This window comes from Elephantulus edwardii, unplaced genomic scaffold (assembly GCF_000299155.1).
Source record: "Elephantulus edwardii isolate Elephantulus edwardi_28Jun2011 unplaced genomic scaffold, EleEdw1.0 scaffold00044, whole genome shotgun sequence".
Lineage (NCBI taxonomy): Eukaryota > Metazoa > Chordata > Mammalia > Macroscelidea > Macroscelididae > Elephantulus > Elephantulus edwardii.
The window spans coordinates 6532370-6551748 of NW_006399794.1; positions in this window are offsets into that span (position 1 = coordinate 6532370).

Genomic DNA, 19379 nt, shown 5'->3' on the forward strand with positions numbered 1-19379 from the left:
AATAAGAGTACATTTTTCTCCAGGAGCAATTACCTGGCTATAGCTTATACCACTGACTCAATAATATGTAGTCACTTTTCTGCTCATTGATTTGTACCAGTCTCTGACCATAGCAGTGTTATGTACTCTATCCAATAGTAAGTCTTGGTAGGAATGTTTTCCTGAAGTAGACTCTGCTTGCTTGAGAGGGGAACAAGAAGTCTGCCCACTGCTGAAGTCTTCTTCCTCCAGGGTAAACAGCATAAAGATTACAGATGCACAAAGAATTTTTCTAAGTAGAATTGTATTGAAAGGCTCGGTCAGTCATTCCACAGTCATTTTCTTATCTGTTGACTTTGTGCCATGCACAGTGAAAGGCACTGGGCATATGGTCTAAAAGATGGACAAAGTCATTTCCCTTCAGATACTCTCCTGAAACCAAAGTGTGCAAAATAATTGTCCCTGTGGTTAGGTAGCAGTCAAAATCCATAGGAATATGTAAAATAAATAAGTATTGATTAAAGTTAGGAAGGAAATAAATAAGGTGCTATCGAAGAAAATGACAGTTTAAGAAACTGCTTTGGAAAGCCTTCCTGAGGAAAACTGAAGTATAAAGTGAAGCCAGCCATGGAGAGAGCCCAGGAAAGAGTGTTTCAGGCAAAGGGAACAAGAAAAACAGCTTGGCAGATTCCACAGCTTGATCCAAAGACCCGGATAAAGGTGAAGTGAGAGGCAGGAGTCAGGGCCTGCGGTGCCTTTGGGACCAGAGGAAGGGACTTGCTTATTATTCTGAATGTCATGGGAGCCAATGGCAGGTTTTAAGGTGAATAATGACATCTGATTATGTGTTCAAAGGATCACTTAATTTTCTGTGTAGGAAATGACTCTAGAGAAAGATGGACAGCAGAGAAATCAGTTAGAGAACATCACAGTAAGATGATGATGGACAAAATAGAAACTGGATGTGTATAGAATATATTTTGAAGCCAGAATGATTAATTTGTTGTGAATAGTGAAGAAGAGTGTGTGTGTGTGTGTGTGTGTGTGTGTGTGTGTGTGTGTGTGTAGAGCGTGGATCAAAAATAACTTCTGACTTTATTAACCAAGAATAACTTTATTATTTTGACTTTATTAACTTAATGATAGGACTGCAGTTATTGGGAAGATAGTCAGGATTGGGCAGGTGAAGGAAGAATTCCATTTTGACACATTAAATTGGAGACACCTGTCCGACCTAAAGTGGAGACGCCACTAGAAGTTGAATCGAAGGCTGGAGTGGATCATAGTCAATGGAGAAGGGAAAAGCCACCCTGAGAAGAGGAGAAGGAGGTAGAGAGAGACCCAGAGTGCGTAGTGAGGTTGTGAACAGGGGCGTCTGGACACCGAAGGACCCAAGCATACAGGTGCCATCTTGGTTCACACGGCAGCGGTGCCTGTCTCCTTTAGCTACTGCTGCTTTAACTACTGGGCAGGAACTGGACCACAGAGAGAACAAGAATGAGAATTGAATGGAATACATGAACTGTCACTCGGAGAAATAGCTCTAGGAGATATGATCATACCTCCTTCAAACAAAACCAAAATCACTGTCATCAAGTCCATTCTGACTCACAGCACCCATTTCTGAGGCTCTGAGTCTCGACAAGAAGAGACTGAGTCACCTTTCTCCCAGGGAGCAGCTGGTGGATACAAACCACCAAACCTTCTGGTCACAACCAAACTTTCTACCTATTATGCCACCAGGTCTCTTTCTACCTAGATTATTTATTCAGAACTAAGCAGTAATAGGTAACAAGCCCTCAGAAACTAAATCATAATTCTAATTCTATAGCATCCCAACAGTAAAGTTAGAAAATAGTGAAACCTACATTCTTTCTTTCAGTCCGACTCCTCCCCATGCAGGGACCCACCCACAGCGCCCTCCAGTAAAATCCTGCCTCCAGCTCTGATGACTGTCCCTGGGAAAGGGAACTCCCAAGGCAGATAAAGGACTCTCTGGGAGCACTCACGTGCTAGAGAGTCTATCATGGTAACTGGAATTTGCTCCTTGAGGACCTCTCTCTGTTTAAAGTTTACTCTTTCCATCCCATAATGTCTCCTCCAGGGTTGGAAGGCAGTCCCTGCAGCCCTCTGCACCTTCTCCAGTCTGGACGTCCCGCTTCTCCTGGGCTGCTCCTCAGATGACTTGTTTCTCAGGCCTTGGCTTTAATTCGCCTCAGTCTTTTTCCAGAGTGAGCGCAGACTGCCAAGTGCAGCCCATCATTCTGCTCATCTGGACACCGCGCTTCTGCCCACACAGCCTATTCGTCGTGTTCCCGGTTGCAACTGTTCTTGAACAATCTAGTTAAGAGTTTAATAGGACAGGCTTTAATGACAATGCGTCCCTGAAGCACACTTATTTTCCCATCGATGTCCTTGTGGCCCACTCTCGGTGACCACTAAAGAGCCCTTGCCCGGTGTGATGCCTGTGGGAGTGACAGAGTGTGTTGATGTGCTGGGGTTGGGGCTGAGTCCCAGAGCCCTGAGATTACCCCAGGAGACAGACTCATTTTCCTTAAGTGTCTATCTTGCTAATTATCCACTGAGATATATGGAGAGGGAAGAAGGAGCAATCAGAATTACAGACCCTGCTTGCCAGAGAACGCATTAGTGGTTCAGCCGCTGCTGGTGTTACAGTGTGAAACAGAGGAGAGGGTTGGCAACCTTGAACTGCACTGGTGCTAAACCCTCCCAACAGAATGAGCAGGAGGTTTCCTCTGTGTCTGTGTAAGCTGAGCATCCCCCGTCCTCCCACCAGTGGCGCAAGTTAGGGCATAATTACACCTCTGTCTAAACTAATGGCTTTTCCCAGATCAAGGCTTTTTCAAGGGATTTCTCCCACATATAACTGAGAGTTCCCAGGAGTGCTCCAACCTGCTGCTCTGAGCCTGGAAGCAGATCTGATCCTTGAAACCTAAGTATAACTGACGACCTTGCTCTTCACTTTGATGTTAGGATTTCTGGTAAAGCAAGGACCATGACAGCCACTGCTCAGAAAAATGCCAGGTGTCCAGAGTGATGAGAGCCACGCCAGTGCTCAAGTGTCCACTCAGACATGACCCTAACAGCAGCACAAGCCCTGACTCCCCGCTCTCATACAGACCCCTGTGTGGATTTGACCTTATGTGGTGGCGTGGATGCGGGTGGTAGGCAATTATTCAGCTGTGTGAGATGTGGAGTGTGGGGTGTGGTGGGGCTGAAATATGTGGAAAGAGAGGTTGTGTGAGAAGTGCACAGTGTGTGTTAGAAGGAGCTCACAGGGGTGCCTGGGTGAGAGGGCCTTGGAACTCTGGCATAGCCCCCCTGACCTCACTCCTGGGTCTCAGAAACTCCCCAGGTAATTATGTTAGACAACAGGTTTGCCTCCTCGCTAGTCCCAAAGGAAGCAATGGGACATTGCAGGCTATTTTAAGATTTCAATAGATGTGATGGAAAGAGTATATGGCTTATGAAGAGACAGCTCAAGCCACACTTCAAACCTGAAGTTTTAGATGACAAAATTTTCCAAAGGACAGAGCTCATAGAAGAAATAATAAAAATGAATCTTTGGAGATGTAAAGGGGAAGATGTGGACTCTTTGTACCGCACAGCCCAGTGCAGGGGGGTGTTTGACTTGTGCAGTCAGGTGGGGTGTTGGGCTGACAGTGGGATGCTGGGAGAAGGGAGCTGGGTAATCTCTCTCAGTGCCCTCTTTCAGGGTGACCCCTCTGGATGAAGCTTCTGGATCTCCACGGGGCTGTCCTTCAGGCACAGGCTCATATGACTTCGTTACCTAAATCTCCAGCAACTGTCCTTATTTCCTCACCCAGCCGTGTCCCCACCTCCATTTTCCATGAGCAACAGCGCCCTCACATCTAGCATTGCAGAAAGGGAGAAAGGAGAAGGGCAGGAAACTTTTACCTAGCCTACATTTCTTGGAAAGCTGTTTATCAACCACTGAGGAGTTTCCATGGGAGCTCTGGTGGACCAGTGGTAAGGAGCTGCACTGCCAGCCTGAAGGCACGCAGTTCAAGTTCACCAGCTGCTTGGTGAGAGAAAGATGGGCAGTTTACTCTTGTGTGATTTACTGCCTCTGAAAACTAGCTAGAGGGTCAACTATGGCTTGGTTCCAACTGCATGATGCACAACAACAAAAATACGGCTGCCTTTGGGGGCTAGAACAGTTAAAATGTGGTGTGAACAGTTTCTGGGGAAGTATTTGGGGCCAAAGTGAAGATTGAGCTGTTTGCGGTGTCCACTCTGCTCCACCCAGCCCTGTCCTGCTGCCCACAGACCTTAGAGTTTGTGAGGACGTTATTTCTAGTTTTTGCTGTGAAGTGACTGAGGCTTAAGTGGAGGGTCTTACAAGGTACAAAGAGGCAAGTCAGGTTATCTATTTTGTTAATGGACCAACTTAAGCAGAGTGTAGGATGCTAAGGAGGAAGAGAAGTGTTAGTAATGAAAGAGCTTCAGATTCGGCTTCAGTAAGTAGGTGGTGGAGGGTGCCTCTCCTGCTCTCTCAGACTGCTGGGAACTTTAGGCTTCAGGCTGCACCAGAAACAGCAGGAGCCAATCTGTTGCAGTCAGAAGATGTGATCACACTTATTTAAACACACCACCCACAAAAAAAAAAAACACCAAAACAACAAAAAAGCCCTACAACAAAAAACCAAAACAAAAACTCTAGCACCAGACATAAGAAAGCCAGAACAATGCCTTATTGCACACGCTGCTCCATTCAAGGGATCAGAGTTGGTGAATAGAGAGCGAGGGAGAAGAAGGAGAAGACTCAGGGAGCCAATCACAGCCACTAGCTTCCTGCTTCCTCCCCCATCTGCAGGGGGCAGAATTACACTTGCCCATAGTCATGCTTGTTGTTGTTGTTGTTGTTGTTGTTGTTGTTGTTGTTGTTATGTGCCGTTGGGTCGTTTTCGACTCATAGCGACCCTATGCACAACAGCCCTAAACCCTGCTCTATCCTGTGCCAACCGCACTGCCTCTGACACATCCATCCCGATTACCCCAGTCACCGAATCAATTCATCTCATAGAGGGTCTTCCCCTCCTGCGCTGTCCCTCCACCCTCCCAAGCATGATGTCCCTCTCCAGGGACCCGTCCCTCCTGGCAACATGTCCAAAGTATGTCAGACGAAGCCCCAGAATCCTTGCCTCCAAGGAGTAGCTTGGTTTAATCCTCTCCAAGATGAATCTGTTTGTTTTCCTGGCAGTCCATAGTACATTCAGTACTCTTCTCCAGCATCACAGCTCAAAAGCATCCACTCTCCTTCTGTCCTCCCTAGTCATTGTCCAACTTTAGACACAAAATTCTTACTTTCTGCCCCTCATACCCAGGTCCTCAAGGCCCGTCTGAGACCTGTGTTTTCGAGAGACTTACGCCAGCTGAGTACTGCCCAGAGGTGTCTCGATTAGTACAGCTGGTTCCACTAGGACTTCACTGCAACCTCCTATGGATGCTGTCTCTGAGAAAAGCAGGAACTGAGGGGAAGTTTTCTAGGAGAGAGTGATACAATTTTTTTTTTAATTGAAAGTCTGGAAACTGAGTAGCCCAAGTACCTGGGGACAAGGCTGAATCTCCCGAACTCCTGACTAAAGTCCTGGACCCAAAGCTTGGCAATAGCCAGCTCACTCTTCATCCCAAGTCAACTTGAGACCACCTGCCATGCGGTGGCCCCTCAGTTTCACTCCTGCTTTTGTCACCAATGCAAGTAGAGCACCAGAGTGAGGCTGTCCTTGAAGCTGAAGGAACCTGGTCAGAAACTCAGAGAACATGGCCACTTGGCATCTTTTTGAGTCCCTTTATTAAGATCCTGAGTCCTCATTGTAAAAAAAAATGGGCACTCATACTTAAGAATGAGTCTCCACAGTACTCCACCGGCTGGCACCTTGGGTTAACGTCCCAGGTTTTCAGCCCTCAATGAGGGAGCCAGAAAGACCAGCCTTAGGGTCCTAATCTCTCCACCATCCAAGGGGCCTTGCCTCTAAGCAGCTCCTCACAAACTGAGAATTCAAAACTTTACAAATGAAGACACTAAGAATTCAAAATTTTACAAATAAAAAAACTAGAAAGAATTGGAGGTAAAAGAGGATAATAAACTAGGCCTGCTTAGATCCAAGCCTAGGTCTTTCCCTCCACACATAATCAGCTATGGACTCACACTGGTTCTAGAATAAGAGAGAAGGAAAATCCAAAGGCAAGCTCATTCCCGTGATATAGATTTTATGTGACTGTCACAGGAATCCTGTGTTAGTGTGTGTGAGTGAGTAGAACTGCTCCATAGGTTGGAATCTTTGTGGATACCAATCCCTAGGCATTTTCTCCCAGAACTTCTGGGTGGGTTCAAACTACCAACCTTTAGGTTCATACCAATACCAAGCCCTCTGCTACTGAATTGATTGCAGTTCGTGAAGACCCTTCATCGGGTTTCCGAGCCTGGAAAACCTTATGGAAACAGCTAGTGGATTTGACCCTCCACCTTTCTCGGCATCAGAAAGGTAGAGGGTCGGCAACAGAGAGGAAGTGGACTGGCACAGTGACTGCCGCAGCGGGCTTGAGCAGGATGGGGCTCGTGAGGACAGGGTGCAGATCTGTTGTTCATTGAGTTTATATGAATCGTGGTTGACTTAATGGCACATAACATCAGTGGATCTGAATCACAGACAGTAGTAGTTGAGTGTAAACTGTTTGCAGCACCAAAGGACCTTAAGAGAGAACAACAAAGAGAAAAAAAGCCAGAGTGCTACCACCAGCTCCTTTTCTCTTTCCTCAAGTTTTTTTGACTTAAAACCCTTAATCTTAAACCCCTACTCTCTGCTCCCTTCCTGATTTTGAGCTACGAAGTGTTTCCTTATTCTGTTCTGAGGACTGCTTCCTGGTCCAACTATAGATTTCTCATGAGCACAATCAAGTGTTCAGGGATTCCCATTCTTCTCAAGGTTAGCCACAATTTGTTATTATCTACACAGTCAAATGCCTTTTCATAGTCAATGAAGCACACATAGAGATTCCTCTAATCTCTAACCTTGGCATTCAGCCAAGATCCATCAGACATTGGCAATAATGTCTCTAGCGGCACAGCCTCTTCTAAACACAGCTTATATTTCTGGTAGTTTCTGTCAATGTACTATTCTGGCCATTATTTTTATAATCTTAAGCAGGATTTTGCTTGTGCATCAGGGATGTGTTTTTGTCTCCATACCTTTTCAATCTGTATGTGGTACAGATCATTCAGGAGGCTGGACTTTATGAGAAGTGTGGCATCAGGATTGGAGGAAGATTCATCAACAACCTGTGTTATGTAGATGATACAATCCTGCTTGCTGAAACTGAGGAGGATTTGAAACATTTGTTGCAGCAGATAAAGGACTATAGTCTTTAACATGAATTGAAGCTCAACATTACTAAAACAAAGATCCTAACACTGGGCCAGTTGACAGCACCATGATAGATGGCTCCATAGACAACATTGTTGGCACCAGCTGTAAGGAAATAAAAAAATTTTTGCACTGGGGAATTCTGCTGTCAAGGACCTTTCCAAAATGCTAAAGAGCAATCATGTCCATCTAGAGACTAAGGTGTGCCTGATACAGGCCATGGTCTTCAAAATTACTTGCTATGCATCAGAGAGCCAGACAGTGACTAAGGATGACAGAAGAAGAATCAATGCCTTTGAATCATGGTGCTGGGGAAGAGTATTGAACATATCATGGACCATCAAAAGAACGAATAAGTCTACCTTTGAGAGGGTGAAACTAAGTTTCTCCTTGGAGGCAAGGATTTTGAAGCTCCATCTCACATACTTTGGGCATGTGGCCAGGAAGGACCAGTCCTCAGAGAGGCACATCATGCTCAGAAGAGCAGAGGGACAGCCCAGGAGAGGAAGACCCTGCATTCGATGGATTGACATGGTAACTGGGGTAATGGGATTAGGTGTGTCGGAGTCTGTGAGACTGGCTCAGGATAGGGTAGAGATCAGAGGTGTTGTCCATAGGGTTGCTATGAGTTGCAGGCACATGACAACAACAACTCTCTGTCCTGGTGGCCTAGTCCAGAGTAAGTGGGAGTGCTAACCCAAAAGTCCTGCCTCCTTTGTGATTCCAATCCAGCAGCATCTCTGCAGGAGAAAGACATAGAATCTCCTCCCAAGTGATTTTACAGCCTCAGAAATCCAGAGGAGGGTAAGCTATGCGTCAATTATGACTGCAAGAAATGAGAGAAACTCTCTGAAAATAAGTCTTGCTTCCCATGGAAATGAGAAATGGTTTCATCAGCAGGGCTTCCTCACCTTTCCCTCTTTGACTTGAACTCCTCTCTATCCACTTTTGGGTCAAGATCAGATCAGTCCCTCCCTCGCCCCTGATGGCCCCTGGACCATAGCTCTCCAGTCCCCTTCTGGTCAGTGTGGAAACAGGCTGAGTTCTCTCCATCAAGTTAGCATACCTTGACTGAATTTTCTAATTAGGAACAAAATACACAAACTGTGAAAACACTAACACATCAGAGAAGTACAAAAGGGGGCTAAAACAAAAATCACCTGAGATTTCACCAGCAACAGCAAATACTCGATAACTTCAAAGCATCTTACACTTGTTTCCTCCCAAAGAATACAATTTGTATGTAAATGTCCTATCATAAATGCACATTAGTAGCCTATGTCACTTGCTTTGTGGTTGCCAGTGGTGGAGTTGGCCCATCATAAGGGGCCCCACAGTGAGGGACACAGCCTGCTCACAACTCTTTGCTGTGGCTTTTGCTCTTTGATGACTTCCCTTCTGCATTTGTTCGCCTTCTGCATTTGTTCGTTTGTATGCTTCCATCCTTTCTATATCTAGAATGAGAGGTGAAAGGACGCAGGTATTTCATGTCTTGACCTGATTGTCCTATTTTCTGCGGTGGCTGGGACTTTCCTTAGGGACCCTAGTGAACTGATTTTTGTTTGTTTGGCTGATTGTTTCCATATCCTCAGATGGATGAGAACACACCCCAGGTGTGTTTTTAAACAAGGGAACAAGATCGACTAGACTGGTGCTCTTTGAGGGCAAGACCCAGGCTCCTGTCCACAGGGGAAGCAGGAACAGGGCCACTTGGGCAGAGCTTGGGGATTGGAGGAGTTAATTAAAGATGGATTGAGAAATCTATAAACACCCAGAAATGACTGACATGTGCTAATTTCTTCTTTCATATTCACAGTGGCTTTCTGTTAATTAAGAAGAGAGGGAGCCCAGGGGAGAGGCTGCCAGCACAGTGTTCTGGCACTGGTGGCCGGGCAGGCTGCCCATCCTGGGCCTTCTGAGAGTGAGAGGCGGCTGGGCACTGAGTGCCCTTGACATTGCTGCCAGGGACAACCTGGCCCTCAGGGAGCCTCTGTGGGCAAGAGGCAGTGTTATCCAAAGGGCAAGTCGTACTTTAACTTTCTTAGTTTTGACCTTAAGTGGCTGCTGGCCCTCCAGGGGACTAGGGACACATGAAGCTGGTGGGGGCTTGTGGCTAGATGTGGACAAGGCCAGGATCAGCACCCTTCTGCCCTGTTAGCTGACGGAGAAAAAGAGATTCCACAATGAGTGTACTCATTTAGGTGAGTGGGTGAACTCCAAGGGGTAGGATGACAAGATGGAGAGCACCCCAGGTGCTTCCGTCCTTGACCACCTTGACCCTGTGCCCCCTGCCGATGCCCCAAGGAACCAAGGAAGCTCGTACTCAGCCCTACATCATGCGTCCAGAGCTCTGACCTGGGTCACTGCGAGTAACAGGGGACACAAAACCCGGAAACAGCCTGGGTATGGCCATGTGTGCACACCCCCATGTTCATTGGGTCTATTTCCTTGTCTGTGTACACTTTGTGTATACAATTGTATGCACACATATGCATGAATATCTGTTCACCTCCTTGTACCACTGTCAAGATCTGTGCCTTTGCACAAGCTCCCAGTCATCCCTATGCCTCGTTTTCCTCATTCTCGTGAAGTGACAATAATGAGAATGATGGTAGTACTCACATCATGGGGTTTCTGTGGAGATTATATGAATAGCTATTGCACACTCAGAACAGTGTCTGGCACACAATACGTACAAAACAAGTGCTTGCTATTATTTTCCTTGCTCACGCAGTGGTTTTTAACCTGCAGTTCCTTTCCTTTGCCTAGTGCTCTGTTTGCTTGGCGAACTCCTGCTCATTCTTCAAGCTCCAGATGAGGGTCAAGCCGCACCAGGTCAATAACAAAGTGCAAGAAAGTCTGTCTTTAGGTTTCTGAATTCAAGGCCTGAGCCGCCCCTGAAGAAACAAAAATGAGTCTGTGTGCTGCTCCCTGCCTCCCGACACACGCACACACACGCACACACACGGCTGGTGTGGGTTCCTCACGGGACCCAAACGCACGGGTAAGCACCTTCAAAGGGACACATTCTCAACCTATGTGTAAAACGATACATAGTCCATGCACCCACTCACACAAATGTAGTCTGCCTGGGTACAGGAGGTACAAAGACCTCAGCTTTCATAGATACAGAACTCACACAAATTCTGTACACACTCACTGTACTCAGATATAAGCTGTACATTGTGTACAGATATAATATGTTGTTGCTGTTGTGTACCATAGAGTCAGAACTGACGCATAGCTGACCCTTGAGCAGATTTTCAGAGGCTGTAAATCACACAGGAAGAGACTGCCCGTCTTTCCCCCACAGAGCAGTTGGTGGAATTGAATTGTGTGCCTTTAGATTGGCAATACAATCCCTTACTGCTAAACCACCTCTAAATACAATGGCATGATTTTAAGAGCTGTACTCAGAGAAGACGCCTGTACAGTGTGCACACGTGTATACTAGGCTCACACTTTCTACTTTTATCCGTGGACACTTAGTATACGCACACACTACATGTATGAAGAATATCCGTGTTGTCTATACAGTGAAGGAAGGCCATGCTCTTTATACATAAGGCAGCACAAACATAATTAATATGTATATTTTGAGTGTGTGCTCGCACGTTCACACACATACACAGTCATATGGGTGCACACACACATATCCACACTGTACAACCCCAAACGCAAGGCCCCCTAATCTCACAAGCCACACAAACTGGCCCATAGCTGTCATTCCCTGGGGAAAATCCACCTTGAACCAGTTCCCCTCCTTTTAACCTTGAGCACTAAAGGCAGCATTGGGCCCACAGATGGGGAATTAATTGGTGTCATTAACATGTGGCAACGATAATGACTTACCATCGATCCCCGTGGCAGATGTATGGCCACCCTGAGGTGGTGCTGGGAGCACAGAGACGGGCATCCAGGCCCCCCTTGCTTCGTTCTGACCTTTGGTGGCCACGTCAGGAACCCCTGTCCCTCCACCAAATGCTCGGTGAAATCTGACCTGGCGGATTCCCCTCAGGGCACTGAGAGGAAACCAAGATTGCTAAAGGAAAATGGGGGAAATAAGTGGCTTGACCAAGGTCCCCTGCCTGGGCTGCTGGACTCCAGCCCCTACCACGTGGCCTTCCCTGTCCCACGTCACACCCTGGTTTTCTCTGCCTTTTTCCACTCTCTCTAAGCCCTCACTGTCCCCCGTGGGCTACCTCCACCCCACTTACTGCCTCGGGATCCTTCTATGTGGCTAGAAGCAGTCACAGGGACTTGGAGGGACAGAAGCAGAAAGACACAGGTTCAGAGGCCAACCTAGGGAAATTACACAGAGTTCTTCTACCTTCTCCAACATACTGCCACCTCCTGGAGTCCTCCTTTGACAGGTTCCCCACTGGACCTAGTTGGGCTCCCCTCTTTTGATACTACTGAAGCTCTTCATATTTCCCTTACTTTAACCATCATTGTGTGGATTCTAAAATCTTTTTTCCCTTATTGTATTTTGCAGCTATTTCAGACTTGGCCCAGAACTGGCAAAATCAATGTTGAATAAATGGAGATAGACTAAAAAAGATAGACACGCCAGAGCTGGAGGGACAGACAGGAGGAGTAGTGTTGGGGTGTGACCTCTGAGGACAAGTGGTGGGGAGAAACAAGTTCACCAGCCTCACAGACTTGGCCCTGGTGACCACAGGCTGGGCCCTGGTGACAAGCACTGGGCAGATCCTGGGCTCTCCAGAACTCCTGAAAGTTTTGAGAAACCCTTCCTAATTTCAGAAACAATCTTACCTCCTTCTGCATGGTCCCCTGAGGAAACAATCCCAAGAATGGATAGCTGAGGGTCCTGCAGCTGGGGCTGGGATAGAGGATAGTAGCAGGCAGGTTATGGTAAAGAAGAGGGCATTTTAAAGGACTCCAAGGAGAATTGAGACTCTGAGTTCAGATGTGGGCATAGAGGCTGAGCTCATTCCCAACAGCCTCTTGGAAACCTGGCTTGGGTCAGCACCCTGTGGACACCCCCAGACTGCCTGGCTGCACTGAATTTGTTACTGTCACTGCATTTCCAGGGCTTCTAATGAGCTGCTAATGAGCTGTCAGCTAATTATGAGAATTAAATAGGGCAGCCTGGCTAGGCTGAGCTTTTGCTGAAAACTTCAGGAGGAGAGAAGGCTCCTATTGGCCTGCAGACCCCACATATCTGATTAACACTCAGCCCCATCTGGGAAAGGTGGAGTATTTGCCCTTGGAGAGGGAGCAAGAGCCCCCAGCACCTCCAAATTAAGGCCAGCTCCAGCCTCAAGCTGAATGCAGCTGCACGGACGACCACGTTAGCAGGGCAGCCAGACCTTCACGAGGGCAACATGAAGGACTTTTTTGTGACTTTGGGCCAAGTGCTCTGGGTCTAAAGTCTGCCTACCTATCTGTGAAAATGGGTCTGGAGGTGGGCAGGAGGGCAGGCCTTCTTCCCATCTCAGTCCAGTTTCAAACCTGTGACGACACATACACACACACGTGAACTCAAATGTCCTCAGCTTGGAGAGGGCATGGGCTTGCCTGGGGTCACATGAAATCATGGGTGAACCTAAGTAGTGAATTCTTTACCCATTGGAAATGAGTGTGTGTGCTGACAAACAGATGCCTGAATTGTCCTAGTTGGACGGTGAATAAGAATGACAGAAGAATCAACACCTATGTTGGCAAAGTTGTTGTTATGTGCCATCAAATTGCCTATGACTCAGTGACCCAATGTACAATAGCTCTGAAATCTGCCCTGTCCTAAGCCCGCCAGTCTCAGTGACTCCAACACATGGTTTAAGAGGCTCTAGATAACCAACCACAAGAACTGAGCGAAGGGCGTTTACCAACATAAATGAGGAGAGTGGTCTTGATCAAGAGGATGAAGATGTCCCAGAGGAAGTGATGTCTGTAAAAAAGTCACAGGCAAGGAAACTTTCAAGATCGTCCATGATACTGAAAACACAAAAGATAAAAATGGGAAGCTTTATGTAAACTTAGAAAGCACCACGGAAATTCATCCAGACCTAGAAAAGATGCTCTCTCTGTATTGTAAATAATATGATGAATTTCAAGCTATTGTTCTAGCTATTCTTGGTAAGATTTTTGCAAAGAAAATGATTTACTATTTTTTTTCATTTATGCGTGAAAAATGTGTACTTTCTGTGTACATTATGGCTTGACTCCACAGTCAACACTCTTGGCAACAGCAGCCAGGAAATTTTTAGAAGACATATTGCCATGGGAAAGTCTGCTGTTAGGGACCTCCTCAAAGTGCTGAAGAGTAGTGGTGTCACTCTGGAGACTAAGGTTAGTCTGATACAGGCCATGGTCTTTGAGATCACTTATTATGTGTCTGAGAGTTAGACAATGACTAGGGAAGCTAGAAGGAGAATTGATGCCTTTGAGCTGTGGTGCTGGAGAAGAGTATTGCGTGTACCATGGACTGCTAAGAAAACAGATTCATCCTAGAGAGGGTTAAACCGGGCTGCTCCTTGGAGGCAAGGATTCTGGGGCTTTGTCTGACATACTTTGGACATGTTGTAAGGAGGGACCGGTCCTTGGAGAGGGACATCATGCTTGGGAGGGTGGAGGGACAACGCAGGAAGGGGAAGGCCCTTTATGAGGTGGATTGATTCAGTGACTGGGATAATCGGGATAGGTGTATCGGAGACAGTGCGATTGGCACAGGACAGAGCGGAATTTAGGGCTGTGATACATAGGGTCGCTGTGAGTCACAAGTGACTCAATGGTACATAACAACAACAAACCCATTGAGTGAATTCTGACTCAAGTGGTCTTGTAGAGCATAGGGTTTCCAAGGCTTTTCCCTTTTATGGAAGCACACACATTTTGTCATGTAATAGAGCTTATTTAGAGGACATGGACATCCTTGGGGTCATTATTCTGCCTACCACGTGTCCCTCAGTGACTGGTCTTAGAACATAGACCTGACTTAGCTTCTCAGCACTTTGACGTCCTTCCCAGCTCCCACTGGACCTACTCTGAGTCCCAGCTTCTCAGCCTGTATCCAGTCCCTCACTGACTGACCTTGGTCACTTCATTCTAACTTGTCCCCTCAACTCCCTGACATGACGCTGCAGCCGTCCTGAGTGGCACACCTGGGTCTCTCTTGGTGGTACGTATTTCTCTTCCATCCTCAGGTTACCATCCCAGGCAAGTTCATAATCCCCCTGAATGAACTCCTTCATCTGGGTGTCCTGAGCCCTCTGCCTTCTCTTTTCAGGAATCCCCACTTCCATGTCCCCATAGCTCTGGGCTTTGCTGTGGCTGAGAGGAAGCACAGTGTGGCCCCTGACTCACCTCGTCCTCTAACCATGGCTCCATTTCAGGCAAGGAACTCGGTCCATGGGGGAATGTGAGGCTATTTAATGCAAATGAATTCATTCACAAGAGTAACCATTTGACCCAATCTCCTCAGTCCCTACTCTCATTGCAGCTTTCTGCGCCAGCTCCAGGGCTCCCAGCGGTCACTGCTAAAGGAAGTTCTGGTAAGGGAAGGCTCAAGCATGGGCAGAGAAGCCTCTGCTGCCTTGGCTTCATCCTGTCCACCCTTGGCCTATGGCTCCTCCCATGTCCTTCCTGCTGAAAACTGTGGCCAAGTATAGAAAGGTTTCCAGCACAGTGGTGGTGAAGTTTCTAGCAAGTGCAAGCTGATAGCTACTTGGCTATGGAGATGCTCACAGCTGTAAAGGTGGCAAGGCCAGCATCCTAGTTCTAGCTGTGTCCCCAGCAGAGATGACTTCCAGCCCCACAAAATGCCCAAGCTCAAAGGCCACAGGAAAGAGTACGAAGGAAGACGTGCACAGCCAGGCTGTGGAGAAGTGGAGGCTTTGTGGAGAGGGTGTGCAGGGCCAGGCTGCTTAGAGAGGATTTGAGCCTGATCCCAGCTCCAGAGGAGCGACACCCCATTAATGCCTTCTCAGCCCCCTGATGGGCCTCACTGATGGAGCCTGAGACTCAACACTATTAGCCACAAATGGCATTTTTGAAATGGCTTTTTTTTTTTTTTTGGTGAACCCCAAAGACATTGCTAAGATTTACATTTTCAAATATATGCTGACCTTTTTTTCCTCTTTCTTTGAGTTCATTTGTCATCAGTGTATAATTGAATCAATATATTTCCCGATCAGCCCCAAGATTGAATAAGGTCACGGGGAGCCGTGTGTGGGCATTAGACATCATTATTTCACTCTGAATGAGCGGCCATGGCACGGAGCATTCCGGGCGCCAAATGAAATTCTATTAGATTCTATTACACTTTTACAATTATAGAGACGTTCCAATATTACAAGGGGAAATGAAGTCATAATAAAAAAGCCCAGAGGTGTATTACAGAGAAATGGGCACACAATTTTTCTAGTTAAAAACTTGATGGAAGGAGCCCGACTAGTGTTCAGTTGCCAAGATGTGACCTTGTTCTCAAAGCCCCTCATCCACTCTGCCCAACTCTTTCTTCCTGAGCCTGGGCCAGACTGAATGGCCCCATCCAGAGCTCAGGAAGCCGCCTGACCCTCTCTACTCAACCAAGTACAGCTCCTGGGCTTCAGAAAAGGATAGACTTGCTCCAAAAGGTCACACAGGCAGACAGAGGCGGCAGTGGGAGCCTCAGAGCATGTAAGAAGCAAAGTTCCCAGAGTGGTCATGTGTGGGGTTGAGCTTGGGACTGCAGGAGTGCTATGGGATTATAAGGGTGCTATGAGACCATGGGGGTGCAGTGAGCCTATGAAGGTGCTTTGGGAGCATGGGAATACTTTGAAGCTATGGGGAGGGGAAATGACCAGAGAAAATTCTTACGAATAGCAACTGGATGTTGTGTGACACAGTGTGCTCAGGTTGGACTGTGCTCAAAATACAACTGCAGTAGAGCTGGCTCCTTAAAGTAGAGTCAACCTCAATGTCATGTGTAGAGTAAAATTTCTGAGACCTTCATTTTAATATGGCACAACTCAAAATGAGAACAAGTATCTGTGCACACATCTGTTAATAATTAGAACATGGAACGTGGAAAGTCTAAATCCAGGGAAAATGGGAGTTGTAAAAAATGAAATGGAAAGCATAAAAATCAATAACCTAGACATTAATGAACTGAAATGAACAATTATTTGTTCTACTTTTGGACAATTATATGGTCTAATATACCAGGAATGACAAATTGAAGGAGAGTGGCATTGTGTTCGTCATAAGAACATTTCAAGATAAATCCTGAAGTGCAGTGGTGTCAGTGATAATATCCATATGTGCACAATCAGCATGTTAATACAGCTGCTATTCAAGTTTGCCCACCAACTACTAATGATAAAGATGAAGAAATGAAATAATTCTACATATAATCTTCCCCAGTCCAAAACTGATCAAACGTGCAATCAAAATGTATTGGTAATTCTGGTAATTTGAATTCAATAACTAAAAAATAAATAAATAAAAGAAGGCTCAAGAAATGAGACCAGAGATTGCATGGTTGAATTTTGTGAAACTAACAAGTTAGCTATTGTAAAGAATCTTTTTGACAAATAGAAACGATAACATGGACTTTGCCATATGGAAAACACAGGAATCAAATCGACTACATCTGTGGAAAGAGGTGCAATATTATCAATCAAACCAAAGCTAAGGGCTAGCTGTGGAGCAGACTATCAATTGCTCATGTGCAAGTTCAAGTTGAATCTGAAGAAAGTGAAGACAAGTACATTAAAGCCAAAGTATGAACTCAACTCACTTGAATATAGAAACCATCTGAATAAGCACTACTAATAAAAAACCAAATGAGTTGTGAAATAATAGCAAGGAAAGCATATGTGAAAGAAGCAAAAGGTAATTTAAAAGGAAGGAAAGACAAACATGGATGTTAGAAAAGACTTTACAACTTGTCTTTGAACGTAGAAGCTCAAGCTTCAAATGGAAGAAGTGATGAAGTACAAGACTGAACAGAAGATTGGAAAGGGCAGTTAGAAAGGACAATGTAAAGTATTGTAACAATTAATCTCAATGACTTGGAGTTAGGAGAGAGAGAGAAGAACAGGCTTGACATTTCTCAAACTGAAAGACCTGAAGAAAAAAATTCAAGCCTTGAGTTACAATATTGAAAAATTGCTGTGGGCAAAATATTAGACAACATAGGAAAGAAAATGTTAGGAGTAGAGTCAACGTACCAAAACGAATGATTGACCTCCTATCTTAGGAGGTAGTATATGATCAAGAATTGATGCTATTGAAGAAAGAAGGCCAAGTTGCACTGAAGAAAATGGTAGACAGCAAGGCTCCAGGAATTGAAAGAATACTCATTGAGACGTTTCCATAAATAGATACAATACTGAGAATACTTGCCTATGCCAAATTTGGACAACAACTACCTGGCCAACTGACTTAAAGAAGTCTATACTTGTGTCCATTTCAAAGAAAATGGAATGATCCAGGAGAATGCTAATATTATCACACAGTATTATACTGAAGTAGAATATTGCTGAAGATAATTAAAAAATGGCAGGAGCAGTAAAGCAGAGGGAACTATCAGATATCCAAGCAGGATACAGAAGAGGATATGGAATGAGGGTCATCATTGCTAATATCAGATCCATCTTGGCTGAAGGCAGAAAACATGATAAAGATGTTTTATCGACTATGAAAGGACATTTGTGTGAGTCTTAAGAAGTTATGGATAACACTGTGGATAATGGGAATTCCAGGACACTTAATTGTGCTAATGTGGAACCTGGAGACAGATAAAAAAGCAGTTGTTTAAACAGAACAACAGCATAGTGAACGGTTTAAAATTAGGAAGGATGTGTGTCAGGGTTGTATCTTTTCTCTATACTTGTTGTTATGTGCTGTCGAGTTGTCTGTGACTCATAGTGACCCTATGTACAACAGCTCTGAACACTGCTCTATCCTGAGCCAAACTTATTGTTTCTGACACACCTACCCCCATTACCCCAGTCATTGAGTCAATCCATCTCATCCAAAGTCCTCCTCTCCTGCACCATCCCTCCACCCTCCCAAGCATGACGTCCCTCTCTGAGGACTGGTTCCTCCTTGCAACATGCCCAGTGTATGTCAGACGAAGCTTCAGAATCCTTGCCTCTCAGGAATGAACCTGTTTGTTCTCCTAGTAGCCCATGTTATATTCAATAGTCTTCTCCAGAACCACAGCCCAAAGGCATCAATTCTTCTATCATTCTTAACCATTGTCCAACTCTCTGATACACAGCAAGTAATTGTGAAGACCATGGCCCAGATCACGTGCACCTTAGTCTCTAGACTTACTTCGTTGCTCTTCAGTACTCTGGAGAAGTCCCTAATAGCAGATTGTCTCAATGCAATTTGTCTTTTTATTTCCTGGCTGCTGGTGCCAAGAGTGTTGATTGTGGAGCCAAGCAAACTGAAGTTGTTAACAATCTCTTCACCATATATCATGATGCTGCCAATAGGCCCAATGATGAGAATCTTCGGGTTTTTTTAATGTTAAACTTCAATCCATTTTTTATATGTGTTTCTTTTTATACTGGTTTGCTTATAAAATTCATAAAACTTCATATACAGAAGGCTGCAGCCCTTGACCTTCTGCAGCAAATACCTCATTGTCCTCTTCAGTTTCTGCAAGCCAGGTTGTGTCATCTATATATCGCAGGTTGTTGATGAGTCTTCTTTCAACCCTGATGTCACATTCCTAACCCTGCTCTATCTTGAACCAATTTCATTGTCTCTGACAAACCTACCCCATTAGTGACTCAGTCACTGAGTCAATCCATCTCATCCAGGGTCTTCTTCTCTTGTGCTGTCCCTCCACCCTTCCAAGCATGATACTCATTCAATCTATATAGTAAGCAAATAATCTGAAATGCTGGACTATATGAAGAAGAATGTAGCATCCTGTGTAAGACTCACCAACAACCTACAGTATTCAGGTAACACACCCTTGCTTGTAGAGATTGAATAAGACTTGAAGCACTTACTAGTGAAGATTAAAAA